Raw genomic sequence first — 22821 nt, forward strand, 5'->3', positions numbered from 1 at the left:
CTGTGGCCAACAAGGCCACACTGGCAGAGTATGCAAAGCTAGTAAACAGCAGGAAAAGGCCAAAATACAGAGAAACAAGAAACCCCAAGAAGGAAAGTACAACAAGGTACACAAAATGAAAGAAGGCAGTTCTGATGAAAACGACTCCGATGAAAGTGAATCATCTTGTCTGCAACTTCATAGCGTGAAAGAGACAGATGATCGAAGAGTAATAAGGATCACTCCACGTGGCAGGCGTGAGACTGAAAATGGAGTTGGACACAGGCTCAGCTTTAACAGTGATCTCTGTACATGACTACAAATGACTGTTTTCTCACATTCCTCTGAAATGAGCTAAACTACTGCTAAAGACCTACACAGGACAGAAAGTGCATCCCGAAGGCAAAATTAAAGTGATAGTGACCTACGGAGACAAAACACAGCAGCTGAATCTCTATGTACTGAAAAATGGAGGACCACCATTTCTGGGATGTGAATAGCTCAGGAAAATCCAGTTGGAATGGCGCACCATCAAGGCACTGGACGTGTCAACAAAGGAGGGCATCTCGGAGGGGAAGATGTCTGCAGCTCTCCTCTCACCCATTGTCGACTGTTACGACAACGAGGAGGAGCTAGACACTGTCGATGATGAGGATGAACGCAGTATCCATGGCCGTGACTCGGATGAAGATACAGAGGATACAGGTGAGACAGACATTGCCAATATGCAAGATGATGAAGACTACCTGGAAGTAAAGAGCAGATGTACCAGGAGAAATTTACATCTCTCAAAAGACAGCTACAGCAGTTACAGGAAGGCACTTTGCAGGAGTATCAGAAAAGGATGAAGAAACTAGATCAACAATACAAGGAAAGAATTCGAAATGCAGAGCTTTTTCTGCAACTGGAGACAGAACAAGTGGAAAGGAACTATATTAGAGAGAAGAAAGGAGCGGAGAGAGCGCAGGAGCCCCCACCTCAGACCAGCCCAAGCCGCAGCCACCTCACGCAGCCTGTCAACACCATGAGCGAGGCCGAGACGGAGCAGCAATCTGAACAGCAGCAGCAGCAACAGCCAGACAAACCCAAATCCACTGGGGAGAAGAAAGTCATCGCAACAAAGCTTCTTGGACAGTAAAGTGGCTCAACATACGAAATGGATATGGATTCATCAACAAGAATGATACAAAGGAAACACGAAGAAGTCTGCAGATGCTGGAAATTCAAGCAACACACATACTATACTGGTGGAACATAGCAGGCCAGGCAGCATCTATAGGAAGAGGTACAGTCGATGTTTCGGGCTGAGACCCTTCGTCAGGACTAACTGAAAGAAGAGATAGTAAGAGATTTGAAAGTGGGAGAGGGAGGGAGAGATCCAAAATGTTAGGAGAAAACAGGAGGGGGAAGGATGGAGCTAAGAGCTGGAAAGTTGATTGGCAAAAGGGATACGAGGCTGGAGAAGGGAGAGGATCATGGGATGGCAGGCCTAGGGAGAAAGAAAGGGGGAGGGAAGCCCAGAGGATGGGCAAGGAGTATAGTGAGAGGGACAGAGGGAGAAAAAAGAGAGAGAAAATAAATAAGGGAAGGGGTACGAAGGGGAGGTGGAGCATTAACAGAAGTGAGTGAAGTCAATGTTCATGCCATCAGGTTGGAGGCTGCCCAGACGGAATACAAGATGTTGTTCTTATATTCCCCTCCCCCTCCCACTTTCAAATCTCTTACTATCTCTTCTTTCAGTTAGTCCTGACGAAAGTTCTCGGCCCGAAATGTCAACTGTACCTCTTCCTAGAGATGCTGCCTGGCCTGCTGCATTCAACAGCAACTTTTTATGTGTGTTGTTGCAAAGGAAGATGTGTTCGTACATCAGACAGCTATGAAAAAGAATAAGCCACGGAAATACCTCCGCAGTGTTGGATATGGTGAAACGGTGGAGTTCGACGTAGTGGAGGGCGAAAGGGGTGCAGACTGATCCCAGAGGAGTTCCAGTCCAAGGAAGCCGATAGGCTGCGGACAGAAATCGTTATCGTCGCTACAACCCTCGCCATCGGGGTCCACCACGCAATTACCAACAGAACATTGAAGGTGGAGAGAAAGGAGATGGAGCAGAGACAGCAACAGATGGAGAAAACCAAGATTATCAAAATCAACAACATTGCCCTCCTTACAGAAGACAACGTTACTCACCTTAAACAACAGGAATTCTACACCTTATATTCCGTCTGAGTAGCCTCCGACCTGATGGCATGAACATCGACTTCTCTAACTTCCGCTAAAGCCCCACCTCCCCCTCGTACCCCATCCATTATTTATTTTTATACACACATTCTTTCTCTCACTCTCCTTTTTCTCCCTCTGTCCCTCTGAATATACCCCTTGCCCATCCTCTGGTTCCCCCCCCCTTGTCTTTCTCCCCGGATCTCCTGTCCCATGATCCTCTCGTATCCCTTTTGCCTATCACCTGTCCAGCTCTTGGCTCCATCCCTCCCCCTCCTGTCTTCTCCTATCATTTTGGATCTCCCCCTCCCCCTCCCACTTTCAAATCTCTTACTCACTCTTCCTTCAGTTAGTCCTGATGAAGGGTCTCGGCCTGAAACGTCGACTGCACCTCTTCCTACAGATGCTGCCTGGCCTGCAGCGTTCACCAGCAACTTTGATGTGTGTTACTCACCTTACTTTGTTCGTCGTCGCTATGGTCGCTGCCCACAATATAACGATCAGCTTCAGGGAGAAATTGCTGAGGGTGGTGAAATAAATGAAAACCAGGTTGCTGGGGGAGAAGGTAAACCTAACAGAGGACAAAATCAATTCCATTCAAACAGAACAGCTTTCGCACAAGGTAAATCTTGAACAAATCATTTCCTCCATTGAGAATCATACACTTAATCCTTTGCAGGAAAGTATCTTTTGCATGTACATATTTTGAATCCTCAGCCAATGTGTCTTGTTTTGCACAGTAAAGGTTGGGAAACAGCTTCAAAACAGAAGTGAATTCTGGCAACAAACTGTAAGGTTTCTATTGTTGTATTTTCACACTTGTGTTGAATGTTCATCTGAAGAAATTCTCCCTCTTGAGTCAGACAGATAGCACTGCAGATAACCCTTACTATCGGCAAAACTGTACTTTAACAGCAGCTTAAGAACAATGGAACGAACAACAGGATTTCGATCAACTGTGAAATCAAATGGTGAAAGATTACTGGTAAAGTACTAATCTTTCTGTGAGTCATTGGATTGCTGCGACTTTTGAATAACTAGGAGAGACAGCAGATCACCAACCACTTCTTTTGTTGGTGGCAAGTCACCTTTGAAGCAGACTGTGGAAACTCCCTATGCTCAGAGGTCAACTTTTGTGACTTTTATATGGAAATCTGTATTAAAACAAACAAGTTTATTGACAGACGTTACCCAGAGGGGCAGAGAAGACCCCTCTAGAGACTTGAGTTATAGATAGATAGATAGATAGATAGATAGACATACTTTATTGATCCCGAGGGAAATTGGCTTTCGTTACAGCCGCATCAACCAAGAACAGAGTACAAACATAGCAATACAAAACCACAAACAATCAAATAATAATATGTAAACCATGCCAGATGAAAATAAATTCAAGACCAGCCCATTGGCCCAGGGTGTCCAAGCCTCCAAGGGAGGAGCTGCAAAGTTTGATGGCCACAGGCAGGAATGACTTCCCATGACGCTCAGTGCTGCATCCCGGTGGAATGAGTCTCTGGCTGAATGCACTTCCTGTGCTCAACGGTGTGAATGATGTTACACGCCGACGTCATTGTAATAATAATTATTATGTTACCTTATTATAGTTTGATATTATTAAATAATTGGTAAGTGTTTGTATGTTAAGGGTACACATATTGTTTATCATAGTGACCCCAGTAAAAAAAACAGTTGATACACTATTAAAATAAAAGGGGAGGAGTGTACCATATAACCTACTGTATAATATAGGACTACTTTATGTTGTACTAATACATTGTATCGAGCATGCACTATTAGCCACGTATTGATCTGTATATATGTGTTCAGTTCAGGTTCCGTAAGCAAAAGCCCTTGTTAACTTAGCTCCAGTCTCTAGCATTTTTTTTATTAATGATACTGTTCTGTAAATGGGCTCATACACAACGATACCTAATTAAACTACTAACCTAATGTCTTTGGAATGTGGGAGTAAACCAGAGCACCCAGAGGAAACCCACATGGGAAGAATGTATTCCTTGTAGACAGCAATAGAACTGAATCTGGGTTGCTGACACTGTAAGGGGGTTATGCTAATTGCTACGATACCATGCCACCTCTACAATATGAAACCTAAAGCTACCTGAGAGGCTTTCTTTTTTTTCTTTTATTATGTTAATTACTTATTATTTAGTTATGTAGAGTACTTATAATTTCATGTTAGTTTATATTTATGTTAACTAATATTCATTGTGTTTGTAATGTACGGTGCTGCTGCTGCTGCAAAAAGCTAATTTTCATTGCATTTAAACCCTGGGTATATACATTCAGTGGCCACTTTATTAGGTACACCTGCACATTTGCTCATTAATGCAAATATCTAATCAGCCAATCATGTCACAGCAACTCAATGCATAAAAGCATACAAACATGGTCAAGGGGTTCAGCTGTATTCAGATTGAACACCAGAAAGGGAAGAAATGTGATTTAAATGACTTTAACTGTGGAATGACTGTTTGTGCCAGATAAAGTGGCTGAGTATCTCAAAAACTGCTGATCTCCTGGGATTTTCACATACAACAGTCTCTAGAGTTTACAGAAGATGGTGAAAAAAAACCAAAAAAAAAAAAATCAAGTATGTGGCAATTCTGTGGGTGAAAATGCCTTTTTAATGAGAGAGTTAAGAGGAGAATGGCCAGAATGGTTCAGGCTGACAGGAAGGCAACAGTAACTCAAATAACCACATGTTAAAACAGTGTGTGCAGAAGAGCATCGCTCAACGCACATGCCAAACCTTGAACTGGATGAGCTACAGGAGCAGAAGACCATGAATGTACTCTTAGTGGCCACTTTATTAGGTACAGGAGGTACCAATCAAAATGGCCACTGTGTGTAGAGTACTGTGTAAAGTCTTAGGTACATATATATATATAGCTAGTGTGCCTAAGACTTCTGCACAGTACTGTACTTGTCAATATGGAGTGGAGAGTGAGCTTATAAATTTGGCAGGAGCAAAGAATGTTGGAAATGGCGAGGGTGGAGTGCCATGGGAGAGATGTGGGACAAGTGTCAGAGGAAGAGTCCCAGGGGTGGGGGGTGACACGGGAGCAGACACACCCAGCCCTGAGACACCAGGCAGGGTAATTTGATACCAAACAATTGGTTTATCGATCATTACAGAATGTCTCTCTTGTTCTTCCCACTCCCTCCCCTCTCCCTTTCCCTTTTCCCAACCATGATTCCCTTCTCCCTTCCCCTTTCCCACTCTCAGTCCACAACAGAGACCAATGTCAGAATCAGGCTTACATATATCATGAAAATTTTTTGTGGCAGTGGTACAGTGCAAAACATAAAATCACTACAGTACTGGACAAAAGTCTTAGGCACCCTAGCTGTATATATGTACTTAAGACTTTTGCACTGTACTATCTACCTAAGACAATAAACTTGAACTTTAACTTCACTCTTCCCAATATCTACTGGAGGACATTTCTACAATTTAGTTAGTAGATATCAGCAAGGAACCTGTCAGTTTAAATTATCACACGCATAGACAGCTGGAGGAACTCAGCAGGCGAGGCAGCGTCTATAGAGGGAAATAAATAGTTGACATTTCGGGCAACAGGACTCTTGATCCTCATTTCCCTCCATAGATGCTGAGTTTCTTCAGCACCTTGTGTGTGTGTGAGGCTCATGATATCCATCATCTGCAGAATCTCTTGTGTGGTGCTTTAAAGGAGGCAAAGGGGCATGTAGGTGGGAGGAGAAACACTCATACTTCATCTGTGTATACTTCAACCTAATGGTGCAAACATCGATTTCTCTAATTTCAGGTGATTTCTGTACTCTTCCTCCTCTTTTTTGCCATTCCCTGTTCCGGATATTTTCTCATCCCTTCTTCTCCTTACCTGTCCATCACCTCCCTCTGATGTCCTTCCTCCTTTATTTTTTCCATGATCTGCTGTTCTCTCCTCTTCATCCCTTTATCTCTTCCACTCATCATCTCCCAACTTCTTACTTCATCCTGTCACGTGACTGGCAACAATGAATATAGAATGGAGTCAGGTTTTATAAAAACAATCAAACATTTATTAAACTCTGGTCAATATAAAAAATAAACAAATGAAAATCTTAATCGGAAGTAAACTGCTATGCAGCCATTTAACAAACCGCCACTCAGAACTAGTTCTTAAAGCGATAAATGTGAAAACAGTTCTTAAAGTGGTCAATTCAAACACAGTTCTTAAAATGGTAAATTTGAAAGTCCAAGAGATTTATACAGTCAATTAGGAGAGACTTTCCTGAAGTAAAGAATTCCTCGAAGACACGACATCACTGCCAGTCCCAGCCGGATCCTGCCTTGTCTGCAGGATTCACGACGATGGAAATAAAATGGTTTAAAGGCACTGAACTTTCCCTCTGGATACTGCACAGCCTTTTCTGCTGCTTTTAGCAGAGGCTATCTCATGCAGATCACTCTTCCTTGAACAAATTCAATAATAGTCAATCCCATCCAAAACTGTTGAATGACGCCTTCAGGCTCCTGTCTTCACTCTCCAATATTACTGAAAAGATACATCAACAAACCTGGCAGCGATTGGTTAAACTGCTGGCCCAACACTTTTGTACCTTACAATAGAATGTAAAACTCCATTTTAAAACTGTACTGCATCATGAGATTAATAAGCAGTGTAGCAGAGTATCTGACTGACGATCTAACTGAAAACTAGCTGCGTCACCAGGGGTCTACCTGGAGAGAACAGGTCATCACATGACCTCACATCGGTAGGAAAATTACATCATGTGACCTCTGCAAGACCATTACATCATCCTCATAAGACAGTCACAAGATATCCATGAGGTATGTAACAATTCCCTCTGACCCACGTGCCCACTTTACCCCTCACTTGGTTTCACATATCACCTGCCAACTTGTACTCCTTCACCACCCCACCCCCACCACCTTATTCGGGCTGCTGCCTCCTTCCTTTACAGACCTGATGAAGGATCTGAGCCCGAAACATTGACAGTTTATTCCCCTCCATAAGTGCCGTCTGACATGCTGAGTTCCTCCAGCATTCTGTGTGTGTTGAGTAGATCAGATGTTGTTCCCAGATGTTGAGAGAATCGGGGACAAAGAATTTAGCCGTGTAAAGTGTTGCTGAGATGTGAGAGTATGAAAATATCTAAGGAGGCTGAAGACAGAGAGACCAGAATAGGAGTGGGCTGGACACTTCAAAGAACAGTGAAGAACAAAGACTATCCTACTTGCCATCAAGGGCATATATACAGAAATGTGCCAAAAAAGGGCCTGTCACGTCTGTCAGAGTCAGGCTCCGCTGTTTTAAGACGGTGCTACTGAAGATCAGCAACGGCTTACTGATGGGTCATAAAGCAAGAAATACAACTAAGTACTTCATTAACAACACTTTTTTCTGTGAAAATTATGGTAAACAGTGAAGCGGAGAGTGAAGGCGAGACGGACTCAAGGGTTGAGGCCTGCGGGTGAGAGGCGGAGTCAAAACGAGGTCAAGGAGAAGTGGTTGGAGTGAGGTCAAGACATGATCGAGACGGAGTCGGGGTGTGTGAAGCAGAGCAAAGTCGGATTGGAGGAGTTTGGAGCCCGTCCACCTAAATTGAGAGTGAGCTTGGTTTGATCTATGCACTGGGTTGATTTGAAAAGGTCGGATATGGGCTGGAATATAGTGGCAGATCTCAGGCCTAGAAGATATCAAAGTGACAGGGCCCAGGTCCAGTACAAAGGTGACACGGTGCTTGGACAATTTAAATGCTGGGTGGGATGGATTGAAAAGGCCAGGTGCCCCGTGATGTTACTCTGCTCTCCATGGCACTGAGCTTGAGTCTGCGGCCTGCTCTGGCTGCTGCGGGCTTCATGCCTGCGAGCTTGGTTTTGCTCCACTGTGTGATGAACTAAGTCTGAGGCTGTGGGCCTGCTCTGGCTTTGTGTCTATAGACTCATTTTTGTTCTAAATGCTGTTGCTTGCTTTTATCATTTGCATGGTTTGTGTTTTTCTCTCTCTCTCTCTCTCTCACACACACACACACACACACACACACACACACACACACACACACAGGGTGTTAGTTTTTTTTTAATGGTTCTTTCGGGTTTCTTGTTTTGTGGTTGTCTATAAGTAGGTGAATCTCAAGGTTGTATAATTTATGATTTTTTTTGCACTGCATTGGATCTGGAGTAACAATTATTTTATTTTTATTTACACGTGTGCCAAAAATGACATAAAACAATCTTGAACGATGCCACATTTTCAGAAGCTTGCATGGTAAATTGTGAAACCAGCCTTAAGCTCGACCGAAGTCAATTTACAATCCAAATTTATTCTATTGGAAAAGTGATTTATTGAGGCAATGCAGAGAGATGGGTTGCAGAAGAGCCGGAAAATATCTCATGTATCTCTGCAACACACATCAAAGTTGCTGGTGAACGCAGCAGGCCAGGCAGCATCTGTAGGAAGAGGTACAGTCGACGTTTCAGGCCGAGACCCTTCGTCAGGACTAACTGAAGGAAGAGTGAGTAAGGGATTTGAAAGTTGGAGGGGGAGGGGGAGATGCAAAATTGCAAAATGATAGGAGAAGACAGGAGGGGGAGGGATGGAGCCAAGAGCTGGACAGGTGATAGGCAAAAGGGGATACAAGAGGATCATGGGACAGGAGGTCCGGGAAGAAAGACAAGGGGGGGGACCCAGAGGATGGGCAAGAGGTATATTCAGAGGGACAGAGGGAGAAAAAGGAGAGTGAGAGAAAGAATGTGTGCATAAAAATAAGTAACAGATGGAGTACGAGGGGGAGGTGGGGCCTAGCGGAAGTTAGAGAAGTCGATGTTCATGCCATCAGGTTGGAGGCTACCCAGACGGAATATAAGGTGTTGTTCCTCCAACCTGAGTGTGGCTTCATCTTTACAGTAGAGGAGGCCGTGGATAGACATGTCAGAATGGGAATGGGATGTGGAATTAAAATGTGTGGCGACTGGGAGATCCTGCTTTCTCTGGCGGACAGAGCGTAGATGTTCAGCAAAGCGGTCTCCCAGTCTGCGTCGGGTCTCGCCAATATATAAAAGGCCACATCGGGAGCACTGGACACAGTATATCACCCCAGTCGACTCACAGGTTTGGGGCCCTGAATGGTGGTAAGGGAGGAAGTGTAAGGGCATGTGTAGCACTTGTTCCGCTTACAAGGATAAGTGCCAGGAGGGAGATCAGTGGGGAGGGATGGGGGGGACGAATGGACAAGGGAGTTGTGTAGGGAGCGATCCCTGCGGAATGCAGAGGGGTGGGGAGGGAAAGATGTGCTTAGTGGTGGGATCCCGTTGGAGGTGGCGGCAGTTACGGAGAATAATATGTTGGACCCGGAGGCTGGTGGGGTGGTAGGTGAGGACCAGGGGAACCCTATTCCTAGTGGGGTGGCGGGAGGATGGAGTGAGAGCAGATGTACGTGAAATGGGGGAGATGCGTTTAAGAGCAGAGTTGATAGTGGAGGAAGGGAAGCCCCTTTCTTTAAAAAAGGAAGACGTCTCCCTCGTCCTAGAATGAAAAGCCTCATCCTGAGAGCAGATGCGGCGGAGACGGAGGAATTGCGAGAAGGGGATGGCGTTTTTGCAAGAGACAGGGTGAGAAGAGGAATAGTCCAGATAGCTGTGAGAGTCAGTAGGCTTATAGTAGACATCAGTGGATAAGCTGTCTCCAGAGACAGAGACAGAAAGATCTAGAAAGGGGAGGGAGGTGTCGGAAATGGACCAGGTAAACTTGAGGGCAGGGTGAAAGTTGGAGGCAAAGTTAATAAAGTCAACGAGTTCTGCATGCGTGCAGGAAGCAGCGCCAATGCAGTCATCGATGTAGCGAAGGAAAAGTGGGGGACAGATACCAGAATAGGCACGGAACATAGATTGTTCCACAAACCCAACAAAAAGGCAGGCATAGCTAGGACCCATACGGGTGCCCATAGCTACACCTTTAGTTTGGAGGAAGTGGGAGGAGCCAAAGGAGAAATTATTAAGAGTAAGGACTAATTCCGCTAGACGGAGCAGAGTGGTGGTAGAGGGGAACTGATTAGGTCTGGAATCCAAAAAGAAGCGTAGAGCTTTGAGACCTTCCTGATGGGGGATGGAAGTATATAAGGACTGGACATCCATGGTGAAAATAGAGTGGTGGGGGCCAGGGAACTTAAAATCATCGAAAAGGTTAAGAGCGTGAGAAGTGTCATGAACATAGGTCGGAAGGGATTGAACAAGGGGTGATAAAACAGTGTCGAGGTATGCAGAAATGAGTTCGGTGGGGCAGGAGCAAGCTGAGACAATAGGTCAGCCAGGACAGGCAGGTTTGTGGAACTTGGGTAGGAGGTAGAAACAGGAAGTGCGGGGTGTGGGAACTATAAGGTTGGTAGCAGTGGATGGGAGATCCCCTGAGCGGATAAAGTCGGATAACATCGACTTCTCTAACTTCCGCTAGGCCCCACCTCCCCCTCGTACCCCATTTGTTACTTATTTTTATGCACACATTCTTTCTCTCACTCTCCTTTTTCTCCCTCTGTCCCTCTGAATATACCTCTTGCCCATCCTCTGGGTCCCACGCCCCCCTTGTCTTTCTTCCCGGACCTCCTGTCCCATGATCCTCTCGTATCCCCTTTTGCCTATCACCTGTCCAGCTCTCGGCTCTATCCCTCCCCCTCCTGTCTTCTCCTATCATTTTGCATCTCCCCCTCCCCCTCCAACTTTCAAATCCCTTACTCACTCTTCCTTCAGTTAGTCCTAACGAAGGGTCTCGGCCTGAAACGTCGACTGTACCTCTTCCTACAGATGCTGCCTGGCCTGCTGCGTTCACCAGCAACTTTGATGTGTGTTGCTTGAATTTCCAGCATCTGCAGAATTCCTGTTGTTCATGTATCTCTGTATCACTGAAAAAGCAGTAAGTAAGCTGATGGAAACATTGTGAATACAAGGTTATGTTTAGCCAACCTTGAAAGTTTTGTCACAGTCTGAGCAAAATCATTTTTATTGGACTTGCTACCTGTCACTACATTTATATTCATATGTGTAAATATATATATATATAATGTGTGTGTGTATGTGTGTACACACACATATACACACACACACACACACACACAGACACACACACACACGGTGATTGATAAGTTCGTGGCCTGTGGTAGAAGGGGTCAATTTTAGAAAGCCAAGAATATTTATTTTTCAACATAGTCCCCTCCTACATTTACACACACAGTCCAGCGGTCGTGGAGCATACGGATTTTGGACCTTCAGAAAGCGGTCCACAGCAGGGGTGATTGATAGGTTCATGGCCTAAGGTAAAAGAAGATGAATTATATGGCTCTCGTTGCATGAACATGCAGGCCAATTCTTTGAGTGATTATGCAGAAAGTTTAAAGTTAATAACTCGTCAGTTAACTCATCAGGGGTGATTAATAAGTTCGTGGCCTAAGGTAGAAGGAGATGAGTTATTAACTTCAAACTTTCTGCATAATCACTCAAAGAGTTGACCTGCATGTGCCTGTAACAAGAGCTGTATAACTCATCCCCTTCTACTTTCGGCCACGAACTTATCAATCACCCCTTTTTGTGTGTGTGTGTGTGTGTGTGTGTGTGTGCATATATGTAGATTTATATATCTTATATATACACAAACACAGACACACACACACACACACACACACACACACACACACACATATATATATATGTAAAATATATAATGCTACATAATTTACCAAGGAGAGAGCAATAATTTAAGTCTTAAGTCACGTGTCCTACCAATAATCGAATGGCTGTCCTGCCACAACAAAAGTTCAGTCATTTTTTTAATGCCTCTGACTACCTGGTGGGTATAGGGCTGTCAATGACTCTAAGATTTAACTTAATAAAGTTTCCCAATATGTGCTTGCAAAAAGAAAATAGAAACTTCATCCAAGATGCTGGTAGTACATTAAATATTTGAGATGTCAGCTCGAGCCTGAACATAATGATTGTGATTCTTCCCCAATAACTTCAGAAAGGCCAAGGTGTTCAACGGAAAATCTAAAGCAAACTCTTAAGTTTATAATGATGAATAATAAAGTGCTTATTGCAAATGAAGATTTTGCAAACTGGCAGACCTCAGTATAATCCTTACTGTAACAAAACAATAAATGAATTTGTATTTATGCAGGCAAAATGGAAAATATGCCCTCATTCTTTTGGAACTGGATTCAATCAATTAAAATGATAAAATGTCACAAGGGGATAAACACAAGCAAATTGTTGGAACTCAGAAGCATCTTGTATAAATCACTGATTGCCATCATACATTAATTAAGCCTGTTCTAGCCGCTGTTTCTCTCAATCGCATGCAAATAACAAATAGTCCATTCGGGGCAATTATAGTGAAGTGATCATATTGCATGAAGGTGGGGAAATGGGAAAGGTTTGGACTATTCTAAATAATTAAAATACTCAAGTTTGTTTTCCATTATTGCCTGTAATTTATTAATTTAAGTGGTTTTAATAGTATAAAATAATTAGTAAATAACCCAACAACCTACTATACATTGGAGAAACCAAATGCAGATTAGGGCGACTGCCTTGTGGAGCACATGTGTATGGACACAAGGCAGAATGTGAACATTCTGTCGCTTCGTAATGTAAAGCTTCATCCCATGCATACACACAACATGCTGGAGGAGCTCAAAAAGTCAGGTAGCATCTATGGTGGGGAATAAACAGTAGACGTTTCAGGCCAAGACCCTTCACAACCTGAAATGATGACTGTTTATTCCTCTCCATTGATGCTGCTTAACCTGTTTCTCCAGCATTTTATATGTTTCGCTGGATTTCCAGCATCTGTAGAATCCCTGTGTATAGTGATTCTCCATCCTGTGCTCCCTTTGACCTATGGGCCTGTGCTATCCTGCACTGTTCTAGTTCGGCTGAGGAGCAGCCCCTCATCTTCCCAATGGGTGTATTGCAGTTTCCAGTCTCAATGGCTTCATTTGACTCGCTTTCTCTGTTTTGTCAGAATTGGCCATATCTGCTGTAGGTTATTCATTTACAATATTATCTCAGTTTTTCCTCTCTCTCTCACTGTCTGTGCTGGGCATTTGGTACAGCTCTGTTCTTCACTTCTACTACATTCTGTTGTTGGTGTTTTCTCTCAGATTTTAAGTGTCCTTCTTTGTTCTCTCTCCCCCTCTCTTTACCCCTCCTCCTCTCCTCCTTCCTTCCCCTCCCTCTCCTCCCTTTTCCATCCTCCCCTCCCACCCCCCCTCCCCTTTCCATTCTCATCTCTTCCCCCCTCTCTTCCCCTCCCCCATTCTCCCTTCTCCATCTTCCCTTCTCCCTCTCTCGTCTTCCCCCCATCCCTCCCCCTCCCTCTCTCATTCATTGACCTTATTAATCTATCAACCTCGAGGTTGCCATGGAGGATAATCAGTTAGAAACCATAGAAACCATAGAAACCATAGAAAAACTACAGCACAGAAAAAGGCCTTTTGGCCCTTCTTGGCTGTGCCGAACCATTCTCTGCCTAGTCCCACTGACCTGCACACGGACCATATCCCTCCATACACCTCCCATCCATGTATCTGTCCAATTTATTCTTAAATGTTAAAAAAGAACCCGCATTTACCACCTCATCTGGCAGCTCATTCCATACTCCCACCACTCTCTGTGTGAAGAAGCCCCCACTAATGTTCCCTTTAAACTTTTCTACCCTCACCCTTAACCCATGTCCTCTGGTTTTTTTTGCCCCTTGCCTCAGTGGAAAAAACCTGCTTGCATTCACTCTATCTATACCCATCATAATTTTATATACCTCTATCAAATCTCCCCTCATTCTTCTACGCTCCAGGGAATAAAGTCCTAACCTATTCAACCTTTTTCTGTAACTGAGTTTCTCAAGTCCCGGCAACATCCTTGTAAACCTTCTCTGCACTCTTTCAACCTTATTTATATCCTTCCTGTAATTTGGTGACCAAAACTGAACACAATACTCCAGATTCGGCCTCACCAATGCCTTATACAACTTCACCATAACATTCCAACTCTTATACTCAATACTTTGATTAATAAAGGCCAATGTACCAAAAGCTCTCTTTACGACCCTATCTACCTGTGACGCCACTTTTAGGGAATTTTGTATCTGTATTCCCAGATCCCTCTGTTCTACTGCACTCTTCAGTGCCTTACCATTAACCCTGTATGTTCTACCTTGGTTTGTCCTTCCAACGTGCAATACCTCACACTTGTCTGTATTAAACTCCATCTGCCATTTTTCGGCCCATTTTTCCAGCTGGTCCAAGTCCCTCTGCAGGCTCTGAAAATCTTCCTCACTGTCTACTACACCTCCAATCTTTGTATCATCAGCAAATTTGCTGATCCAATTTACCACATTATCATCCAGATCATTGATATAGATGACAAATAACACTGATCCCTGTGGCACACCACTAGTCCCAGGCCTCCACTCGGAGAAGCAATTCTCTACTACCACTCTTTGGCTTCTTCCATTGAGCCAATGTCTAATCCAATTTACCACCTCTAGTGACTGAATTTTCCTAACTAACCAGTTGAAGAAGTTATCTGGTTGATAGATTAATAATGGCTCTTATAGCCTTTTCCTTTCGTCTGTCTATCTCTCCCCTGCCCCAATGCAAATTGAAGCTATATCGTTTTCTCTATTTTTCACTTCTGAAGAGGAGTCTTTGACCTGGAATGTTAACTCTGTTCCCCTTTCTGTAAATGTTTCCTGTCCTACTGAAGGCCCCCAGTATTTTTGGCTTATTCATTTCGAACTGCAATCGATAATTTATTTATTTTGTTATTTTGTTTAGAAGTATGGCACTCAACAGCCCCTCCCAACTCAACGAGCTGCACCGCTCGGCAACCCATCTAATTAACCCTAGCCTAATCACAGGACAATTTACAATGACCAATTAACCTACGAACCGGTATGTCTTTGGAATGTGTGTGCAAACCGGAGCAGCTGGAGGAATTCCAAGCAGGGAAAACATACAAACTTCTTACAGACGCAGTCGAATTGAACCCTGAACTGCGACATCTCAATCCGTAATAACATCGCACTAGCCACTATACTACCATACCACTCCCAGTGCTCTGCAGATTATAGAGTGGGTAATGTAGGTCATGGTGTTTTGCTTTTGTTGACTATCTCAGGTAATTAAATTTAGTTTCCTCTCCTTACACAAAAAGCTCGAGTATACTTGTTAATGTGCTTGTATTTGCTGAAAAAGGGAGGGAGACTAACTGGTTTGAATTGCTTCCTTCCTCTGTGATTAAGGTGCATTATATTAACAAGTACTAAATTATCATATGGTTACTGGTACTGTTAAAATTCCACACATAATCCTTCAAAGCAAGTTTAATACACAATAATTGTGCAAAGCTACAAGTTCTTTGAAATAACATGCTGAGGGAAATTTGTACAAAGCAGGGAGTAAACCAGCCAATGTATTCTGCAGATCTGGAGCTGATGGATTATTGCTTTATACGCTGAATTTATTGCATTAAGCAAAATTCTGGATGAACTCAGCAGATCAGGCAACATCTGTAGAGGTAAGTGGACAGTCAATGTTTCAGGTCAAGACATTTTATCAGTCCAGATTATGAGTCTCAATCCAAAATATCAGCTGTCCATATCTCTCCACAGATACAGCCGGACCTGTTGAGTTCCTCTAGCATTTTGCTTGTTGCTCCACTTTCCAGCTCTACAGGCTTTCGTGTCTTGACTCCGAATTTGTTGTTTGATTTAGACAAATAATTACATGCATCATTTGACGATGGCACAGTGGTGTTGGAGGAGCAACACCTCATATACCGTCTAGGTAGTCTCCAGCCCCCTGGTATGAACATAGAATTCTCCAACTTCCGTTAATTCCCTCCCCCTCCCTTCCCCTATCCCTATTTCACTCTCCCCCAGCTGCCTATCATCTCCCTCATGGTTCCACCTCCTTCTACTACCCATTGTGTTTTCCCCTATTCTTTCTTCACCTTTCCTGCCTATCTGCTCCCTGCCTCCCTTCCCCCACCCCTTTATCTTTCCCCTTACCGGTTTTTCACCTGCCAGCCTTCTCCTTCCCACCCTCCCCCCACCTTCTTTATAGGGCCTCTGCCCCTTCCCTCTACAGTCCTGACGAAGGGTTCCGGCCTGAAACGTCGACTGATCATTTCCACGGATGCTGCCCGACCTGCTGAGTTCCTCCAGCGTGTTGTGAGTGTTGCTTTGACACCAGCATCTGCAGATTATTTTGTGCTTACAGTGGTGTAGTGGTTAGCACAATTGCTCTACAGCAGTAGTGATCACTGAAAGAGGCTCGATTCCCATCGCTCTGGGGAGTTTGTATGTTCTCTCCATGATCCTGTGGGTTTCCTCCTAGTACTCCGGTTTCCTTGCACATTCCAAAGACGTATAGGTTAAGGTTAGGGTTCGTGATTTGAGGGCATGCTATACCAGTGTTGGAAGTATGGTGTCATTTATGGGCTGCCCCCCCCCCAGCTCAAATCTTGAACTGTGTTACTCATTGACACATTTCCCTGTATGTTACCATGTACATGGTATAAATAATGTTAATCTGTAAGCAACGTTATTTTGATCAGCAAGATCCAACTCGATGATTCCAATAGTATTCTGGTTGGATTATCTAGGGACAGATGAGAGTTGGGTAGATGAGAGGCATGTGCTAAAGTATTAGCATAATAAATCTGTCAACTTCACTAACTAGAGACCTGTCCAAAGTAAACAGCCACTGGACTATCATACTGTGTGCTTTCCCGGCTGATGCATGACTTTAGATGGAAAAGTATGCCTTTTATAGGAGACGTCCTATTCAGACTCTTGAAGCAAAAATGTGAGCTGTTGAGAACTGGTAGGGATGAACCTGTCTCTGTCCTGGTGTGCGGTCTGAACATAAGGTGTGCCTCAAGTTAGCATCCTTCCAGATAAGTTTCTCTACACATTCATTTACACATTGGGATCACAAGAGATTCTGCTGATGCTAGAAATCCAGAGTAACGTGCATAAAATGCTAGAGCAGCTCAGCAGGTGAGAGAACATCTAAGGAGAGGAATTAACAATTAATGTTTTGGGCTGAGACTTTTCACTCAGACTGAAAAGGAAGAGAAAAGAAGCCAGAATAAGAAGGTGGGAGAGGGGGAGGAGTACAAGCTGGCAGGTGAGGGGGGTAGGTGGGTGAAAGTAGAAAGCTGGGAGATGAGGGGAGTAGGTGGGTGAAAGTAGAAAGCTGGGAGGTGAGAGGAGGTAAAGAATCAAGGTTTTCAGCCCTTTACCCTTTCCACCTATCACCTTCCCAATTGGCTTGAAGGTAGGAAGATTGTTTCTCAGACTGGACGTAACATGATTTGTGGTGTGCCTCGGGGGTTGATGCTGGGCCCATTGTGCTGGCCATATTTAGCACCATCTTGGATATGAACGGACGAAATTTGTAAGTCTGTAGATGATATTATAATAGGTGATATAGTGGACAATGAAGAAGGTTCATCAGAAATCATGGAAGGAGCATAATTGGCTGAATAAGTGGGCTAAGGAATGGCAAATGGAATTTAAGTCAGATAAGTGTGAGGTGCAGCATTTTGAGAAGTCAAATCAGGGTATGACTGTCACAGTGAATGGTAGGGCACCGGGGAATGTCAAAGAACAGAGGGATGTTGAAATTCCAAGACTTGGTTCCTTTAAAATGGAATCACAGATAGGCAGAGTGGTGAAGAAGGCTTGTGGCATGCTGGCCTCGGTCAGGGCATTGAATATAGTAGTTGGGATGTCATGGTGCAGTTATACATGGTGCTGGGCAGGCCACACTTTGACTATCATGTTCTGTTATGGATCCTCTGTGATATAAAAACTATGTAATTAAACTGGAAATAGTGCAGAAAAGATTTACAAGCGTGTTGCTCGGACCTGAGGCATTGAGTTTTAGGGAGAGTTTGGACAGGCTGGGAGTTTATTCCTCAGAGCGTAAGGGACTGAGAGTGATCTTATAGGGGTGTATAAAATCATGTGGTCAATGATCTGATGAATGCTCTTAGGGTTGGGATTTCCCATGCTTGTGGAATCAAGAACTATAAGGCATAGGCTTATGTTGAGTGGGGAGAGACTTAATAGGAACTTGACCAGCAGCATTTTTACACTGGGCGTTGTTTCTCAGTGGAATGAGCTGCCAGGGGAAGTGGTTAAGGCAGGTGCAATAACTCTGTTTTCCAGACAGTTGTACAGATACAGGAATAGGAAAGGTTGAGAACGTTATGGGACAAATTCTGCCAAATGGGACCTTGGTCGGTCTGGACCAGTTGGGATGAAGGACCTGTTTCTATGTTTTATAATTCTGTGATTCTAAATCCCTTAACAAATAAAGAAAGCAAAGAGAAAGTGGGAGATCCTGAGCTGTCGTCAGGAGACTAGCACATGTGAAAGTACTCACTGCAGATGAATAAAATTGGGAGAGAGTCCTCTCCAAAGAGCAAATTTCTTGAAAATTATACAGGGCTATTAATCCTACCTGACAGATCGCCTGTGCCTGTAGAGGTTCAAATATATAATAACAAGCCAGCCAGAATAATATATATTCAGAGCTCTTGTTAGGTTACAAAAGTGTAATAAAATCCTGACAAGAAAATAAATAATGACCTTTATTTGTCTGTATGGTAACTGCAACAGGAGGACGAAAGAGAGGAGATCTGGGGTGCTGGTTGGCCATAAAATTCTAGTAATCTTCCTTGCACTGGATGAATGAACTTGCATTCATATTGTATCTTTCTCAACTGCAGAATGTTAACAAAGTGCTTCTTTATACAGGGAGCACAACATTGTGCTTTGAGCACATCAAGTCATACAGTTAAGCTTGAGTGCATCTACATGGAGCACTGCTACAGGAAAGCAACATCCATCATCAAGGACCCCAACCATCCAGACCGTGCTCCCTTCTCACTGCTGCCATCACTAAGGAGATACAGGGGGTTTAGGTCCCACACCACCAGGCTTGGCAACAGTTACTAACCTGCAACCGTCAGACCACTGAACCAGCATGGATCACTTCACTCACCTCAGCTCTGAGATGTGGTGGGTGGATGGAAAACACTGCTGGGGTGGTTGTAGAAATCAGGTACATTAGGAACATTTAATGGACTCTTAGATAGGCACATGGATGAGAGAAAAATGGAGGCTGTGGGGGAGGGAATGGTTAGACTGATTTTGGAGTAGCTTAAAGGGTTGACACAACATCGTGGATTGAAGGGCTCCTACTGTGCTATACGGGTCTCTGTTCTATGTTCTATGCTTCATGGGTCCCTGGAAAAAAGTGATAGGGGAGACAGGTTCACTTGCTTTGGGCTGGGCTGTGTCTAAGTGAATGGAATGACTTGCAGGTATAGAATAGAATTTAAGACAAATAATGTTTATTTTCAGAGGGAGGGGAGGGGGAGGAGGCAGAAATATATAAATAAATAGATAAGTAAGCAATAAATATTGAGAATATGTGATGAAGCGTCCTTAAAAGTGAGTCCATGGGTTATGGGAACATTTCAATAATGGGGCAAGTGAATTTGAGTGGTTATCCCCTTTGGTTCAAGAGCCTGATGATTGAGGGGTAGTAACTGTTCCTGAGACTGGTGGTGTGATTCCTGAGGCTCCTATACCTTCTTCCCGATAGCAACAGTGAGAAGAGAGCATGACCTGGGTGGTGGGGGTCCCTGATGATGGATAATGCTTTCCTGCCCTGCATTTCATGTAGGTGTACTCAATAGTGGGGAGGGCTTTAACTGGTGCTGGTCTGGGCCATATCCACCACATTTTGTGGGATTTTCTGTTCAAGGGCATTGGTATTTCATTACCAAGCTGTGCTGCAGCCAGACAATATACTCCACACTATGCATCTATAGAAGTTTGTCAATGTCATGCTGAATCCTCACAAACTTCTAGGGAAGTAGAGATGCTGCTGTGCTTTAGCACACAGTACCTGGACTGATGGGGATCGTGGAGGAGACGTTACCAATTTGAACTGACTGGGGTTTGCAAGTGACGAAATCAAGAATCCAATTGCACAGGGAGGTATTGGAGCCAAGGCCTAGGAGCTTATTGATTAGTTTTGAGAGGATGATGGCATTGAATGCTAAGCTGTAGTCAATCAAGAGCGTCCTGATGTATGCATCTTTACTGTCCAGATGTTCCAGGATTGAGAGAAGAGCCCTAATAGATGGTATCTGTTGCTCTAGTAGGCAAATTGGAGAGGATGTAAATCAGTTCTCAGCTAGGAGTTGATCTGTTTCATCGCCAACTTCTCAAAACACTTCACTTTTGTGGATGTAAGTGCTACTTGGACAATAGTCAATGAGGCCATCACCATGTTTTTCTTGGGCACCTCCATAATTGAAGCCTGCTTGAAGCAGGTAGTATCTCAGACCGTCAAAGTGAGAGGTTAAAGATCTCAGTGAACAGTCCAGCCAGGTGATCAGCACAGATCTTTAGTACTTGGCCAGGTACCCCGTCTGGGCCAAATGCTTTTCATAGGGTTAGTTTCCTAAAGGCTGCTCGCATGTCAGCACATCACAGGATCATTGGGGAGACTGGGAGTTTGTGATGGTTCCTCCATGTACTGATGATTAAGTCACTTAATTTAACTTCATAAGAGGTGATAGTATTCAAGCCCTGCTACAACTGTCGAGCATCCTTCCTTGATTCCAGTTGAGTCCTGACTTGCCACTTTGCCTGTGAGATAGCTTTCTGGAGATTGTACCTGGACCTATTATGCCTTTCTTGGTCACTGGACTTGAATGGCCCTGATCTGGCTCTCAGCAGATTGTGTATGTCATAACTCACCCAGGACTTCTGATTGAGTAAGACTGAATGATTTTGTGGGGACGTACTCATCTACGACTACTTTAATAAAGTCCATGACAACCATGAAGTATTCATTCAGATCAATAGATGAGTCCTTCAACACGGCCCAGTCTACTGACGCGAAGCAATCATGTAGCCACTCCTCTGCACGAGCTCGACAAAACCGCCACATTGGAAGACCAATGCTTGTTTATTATGAAACACTCACCTCCTCCTTTTGCCTTTTTTGAATCAGTAGTCTGGTCTATTTGGTAAATCAAGAAGCCTTTTGGTTTTATCACTGTATCTGGTGTACTGGGAAAAGCTAAGTCTTGTTTAGACATAGAAAACAACACCTCTTCTTTTCCATGCGGTACGGCAATCTTGCCTTCAGTTCCTCAATTTTGTTCACCAGCAACTGCGCATGTGCTAACAAGAATCTAGGTAGAGAGGGCCTTGTCTCCCTACGTTTCAGTCAGACTTGTACTCCATCTCCTCCTACCTTACTTCCACTTATGGCAATGAAACTTCTTCCACCTAACAATGCTGTACCTGCCTGGTCTGCTGTGACCATCAGACGATCGTGAAATTTGTGAACCATTAAGCTGATTTAAAAATACATTGCTTAGAGGGAAGTTACATGCTACAGATTGCAGTGAGAGTATTTTGAAAGAGGTATATTTATAAGCATATTTAGAAATATTGTCTGCAGCCCACAACATGTTACCATAATCGCCCTCGTGGACTGTTCAGAAATCTGTTGGCGGAGGGAAAGAGCTGTTCTTAACTCATTGAGTGTGAGTCTTCAGGCTCGTGTAAAGGCTTTGGTGCATTAGAAAAGTGCATCATTCACTGCAGGACACCCATCCTCTGATCTGCTCATATAGTCACAATATTGAGGTGGCTAGCCTCGTGAGATTCAGCTCAAGTTCCAATGAAGGGTCTCGGCCTGAAACATCGACTGGCTATTCATTTCCAAAGATGCTGCCTGACCTGCTGAGTTCCTCCAGCATTTTGTGCATGTTGCTCTGGATTTCCAGCACCTGCAGAATCTCATGTGTTCAAGATTCAACTCAAGTTCAAATTTATTGTCAGAACCATTAAAATTCAGTCCAAAAAGGAGTCTACAACCATCTTGGCCACAGAGTGCTAGGAACAAAGTGAAGTGCCCCTTGTCAAGGGCATATATACACAGGGTATAAATGTCATGAAAATTAGCTTTTTGCAGCAGCAGCAGCACAGTACATTACAAACATGACAAACATAAGTTAACATAAATTAGCATAATTCATACAAAATTTATGAGAAAATAAACACAACAACACTAGTGCATGTTGCGAGAGAAAGAGGAACAGTGTGAAGCAGTGTTGGGTTGGTTCAAGAACCTGGTTGTAGTGGGGAAGAAGTGAGGTTTCTTGCTGTAACTTATTGTAATTTTTAACGTATTGCATTTTGGTGGTGGTTGTCCATTGTATCCGAAGATGACAGGAAACCCGTGCGGGAGAGTTTTTAGAAGTAGAAAAGCCATTACGCTGGGGCAGTTCGACTCTCTTGACCTCAAAAGTCAGGTCCAGTGGTAGGAACAAGCGTCACTGGAGTCTTCCTTGGTTGCAGTGGATGACCATGACGTCTTCCTTGTCATGCCCAGGGCTCTCTACAGAGTGTTGCAGAACCACCTTCCTGAATGTTGGATCTCACTGTAGATCTTGTCTGCTCAGTCCGCCGGAGCTAACTTTGCATGCTAGGACTGGCGTGTCCCTCTCTCACTGGGGTTTGAGGC

The 22821-nt window shown here is 43.9% G+C and overlaps 1 pseudogene; it reads left to right on the top strand.

The window, feature by feature from the left end:
• Positions 1-557: 557 nt before the first annotated feature.
• The window catches only part of LOC134357333 (Y-box-binding protein 1-like), a 34611-nt pseudogene continuing 12347 nt past the window's right edge, over positions 558-22821 (top strand).

This window comes from Mobula hypostoma, chromosome 2, assembly GCF_963921235.1.
Source record: "Mobula hypostoma chromosome 2, sMobHyp1.1, whole genome shotgun sequence".
Lineage (NCBI taxonomy): Eukaryota > Metazoa > Chordata > Chondrichthyes > Myliobatiformes > Myliobatidae > Mobula > Mobula hypostoma.